This window comes from Castor canadensis, chromosome 14 (genome assembly GCF_047511655.1).
Source record: "Castor canadensis chromosome 14, mCasCan1.hap1v2, whole genome shotgun sequence".
NCBI classification, from domain to species: domain Eukaryota; kingdom Metazoa; phylum Chordata; class Mammalia; order Rodentia; family Castoridae; genus Castor; species Castor canadensis.
In genome coordinates this window covers 16,806,920-16,810,685 of record NC_133399.1, presented here as the reverse complement: position 1 = coordinate 16,810,685, position 3,766 = coordinate 16,806,920, and the positions used below count along the sequence as shown (strand labels likewise).

Genomic DNA, 3,766 nt, shown 5'->3' with positions numbered 1-3,766 from the left:
CCAAATGTGCCTGCCAATCAGATGGAAGTAAACGGTGTGCTAAGGGAGTGAAGTTAAAATTGCCTCCTATTAGCTCATCCTTTGAGCATTAAACAGAGAGAAATGGTTCCAATATATCACCACATTTATTTCTTTTTATGTAGTCTAAGCTGAGAATGCCATGTAAATAGGTCACTGTGAAAGACAGTAATTTAATTTTTTCTGATCAAAATAAGAAACAAACTAGTATGATCTCACTTCTATTAACTAAACCTTCAAGTATTTTTTTTCATTTTTCTTTTATTATTCATATGTGCATACAAGGCTTGGTTCATTTCTCCTCCCTGCCCCCACCCCCTCCCTTACCACCCACTCCGCCACCTCCCTCTCCCCCCTCCTCAATACCCAGCAGAAACTATTTTGCCCTTATTTCTAATTTTGTTGTAGAGAGAGTATAAGCAATAATAGGAAGGAACAAGGGGTTTTGCTGGTTGAGATAAGGATAGCTATACAGGGCATTGACTCACATTGATTTCCTGTGCGTGTGTGTTACCTTCTAGGTTAATTCTTTTTGATCTAACCTTTTCTCTAGTTCCTGTTCGCCTTCTCTTATTGGCCTCAGTTGCTTTTGAGGTATCTGCTTTAGTTTCTCTGCATTAAGGACAACAAATGCTAGCTAGTTTTTTAGGTGTCTTACCTATCTTCACCCCTCCCTTGTGTGCTCTCGCTTTTATCATGTGCTCATAGTCCAATCCCATTGTTGTGTTTGCCCTTGATCTAATGTCCACATATGAGGGAGAACATACGATTTTTGGTCTTTTGGGCCAGGCTAACCTCACTCAGAATGATGTTCTCCAATTCCATCCATTTACCAGCGAATGATAACATTTCGTTCTTCTTCATGGCTGCATAGAATTCCATTGTGTATAGATACCACATTTTCTTAATCCATTCGTCAGTGGTGGGGCATCTTGGCTGTTTCCATAACTTGGACCTTCAAGTATTTTTGCTTGTACATATGAAGGTGTAAAAAATCATTTTCCGAAAAATATAGGACCAACCAATTTCACCCTCAATAAAGTAAAATCTGGGGTTCTTTTTTTTTTAATTAGTCCAAAGTAGCATTTAGGAACTTAGTTGTAGGCTGCTGCTCTGACACCATGACAAACCAAAGTGTAGGTTTGGGTCAGGTTTTATTTCGGTTTTCTTTTCAGTATCCAATGCTCATGGATTAAGTTCTGGAAATGTTCCAATCATAAGGTAGAGATCTGTTTGGATTCTGCCACAGGTATGCTCCTTGGATTGGATGCTGGAGGGTGAGGTATGTTTTACTAGACCTATGTCACTACCTAGTGGTCATCAAGGTCAAAAAAATTCATCATCTCCTCCTTGGTATTCCGTTCCCTGGAAATCTACTTTGTACCACAAAATGTCTCCAATTCCATCAAGTCCTTTCGCCAATTGGGATCCTCCTTGTGACTTATCTGTGACAATTTCTAATGTGACTCTGAATTTTTTTATAGTTATTAGCAAACTGTTCTAAGAGGGGCATGCTCCTATCCTGTCTCTTTGTCTGTGAAATGAGCTTTATTCTTCTCTTATTCTGGAATTAAGTATAGAATTTTCTCCTCTTTCATTCCTTGGCAATGCAGAACATATCTCATAGACTATCAGAATCTCTACAGCTCATATTCCCAGTGTCTTTAATGTATCTCCAACTCCAAAACAGTACTTTCCTGTATCCTGGCTAATTTCATCAAAGTATCATCTCCTTAATTTCTTCTCTTGAATGAATTTCACATTGGAGAGGACTTCAGTAGATCACTCAATAGCTTGGTTGAATCCATTTTCACTACCATAGGATATATCAACTAATTTTAAAACTTTTGATTGTCACCTCTAATCAAACATATAGATTGACTTAGTTCAGTTTTACAGTCAGCTGATCCAGCTAAAATGAGACCAGTTATATTCACTTTGTCCCCAGAAATAAACACAGAGCACACCAGGCTCTGCAACTTTCTGAACATAAGTTATGTCACTTTTCCATTCCTAGACGGGCAAAACGCAAAGCTGATTGACTTCTGTTATCATGTTTCTTTGAGAGATCCACAGTGAATTTGTGTAGGACTTCTCTTGTGTTTCCTTGGAGTGTGCCAAAAAAGAGCTCTACTGCCATCTCCTACAATGAATTCAAACTTGCTGTCTTCTGAAAGTAATGCTGTAAGAGCTTCTGTATGGAATTTGTTGTCACACAAATGCAATGACATATTGGTTGGTTTGAAAGGTTCAAAGTCAGTGTTGACTTTCCTTTCCTGTGTTTCCTTTCCTTTTTCCTTTCCTTCTTCTGTTGCAGTTGTTCCATAGTAAACAACTAGACCATTTTGGAGGTACTTTGTTGTAAAGTTTGAGTCTCTGTTGTACAGATGTAATGGCTGTCAGAACTGCAAGGCAGTTTACTTATGACTTAATGTTAGATGCAGTTCCAAATTCATCTGCTAACATTTTTGCCACTCATAAAATCTGGTCTTTGGGAGAATGATCAATGATATCATACTGGTGCCATTGCCATGGGGCCACCTCCAAGCTCTTAATGAGCTTTTTTTTTTTTTCAGTACTGGAGCTTGAACTCAGGGCTTTCACCTTAAACCACTCCACCAGCCCTTTTTTGTGCAGGTTTTTTTTTTTTAGATAGGGTCTTGAGAACTATTTGCCCAGGCTGACTCCAAACTTTGATCCTCCTGATCTCTGCCTCCTAAGTAGCTGGGATTATAGGCGTGAGCCACCCTGGCTTGATGAGTTTTTTTGATCTTCCAGATTTCCACATTCCTGTCGGCAGCACTGGAGTCACCTGCCATCTTCTTGCCTCCTCCTCCCTAAGGGCCCGTCCTGGGTGGTGGCTCTGACTAGGAAGCAGGCTTCCTCTCTCCAGGCAACTGCATGAGTTACAGTCCTCTCACATGAGGCCTGTGATATCACTTCCTCCTCCAGGGAAGAGTGGAAGGAGGCCAAAAAAAAAAAATCTTAATAACAATAATAATGGAACATGAGCATAAAAGGGGTAACTTTGGGGGAGGGAGAATCAGTGGGAGCATGGAGGGAAAAAGGAAAGGGTACTGGAGGTGAGCAGGATTGAAGTACATAGAAGTACATAGATGATAGATAGATAGATAATGAAGGTAACATAATGAACTCCACTGAATATTGTTTGAAAGGGGGGAGAGGGAGGGAGTTAATACAGGGGTTGACCTCGACCAAAGTACATTTTACACATCTATGGAAATATTACAATGAAACCCCTTTGTTCAATTAATGTATGCCAATAATATCTATCAATGATTGGATGGACAAATAAAATTATGACATTTTGGTATATTATGAAACCATAAAAAAGAAATGAAGGTAGCCAAGCAAGGTGGTATACACCTGTAATCTCAGCATTGAGGAGGCTAAAGCAGGAGGATCACAAGTTCAAATCCAGCATGGGCTACATAGCAAGACCCATGACACAATACAGATGAATGCTGAAAACATGATGCTGAATGAAAGAAGCCAAGTATCCACAAAAGACCATATATTGCTGGAGTCCATTGATAGGAAACGTTCAGAACTGGCAAATCCAAAGAGACAGAAAGCATATTAGTGGTTACCAGGAGCTGAGAAGGGGTAATGCAAATGTTCTAGAACTACTTAAAAGTGGTGCTTGCATGACTTTGCGGACATACTAAATGCCTCTGGGGTATGCACTTTCAAATCAACCATTTTATTTATAAGAATTTCTTCTTTA

At 39.5% G+C, this 3,766-nt stretch overlaps 1 pseudogene; it reads right to left on the bottom strand.

Annotated features, from left to right (window-relative positions):
- Positions 1–1,328: 1,328 nt before the first annotated feature.
- LOC109678563 (eukaryotic peptide chain release factor subunit 1-like) lies at positions 1,329–2,959 on the bottom strand (annotated as a pseudogene).
- Positions 2,960–3,766: the final 807 nt, after the last annotated feature.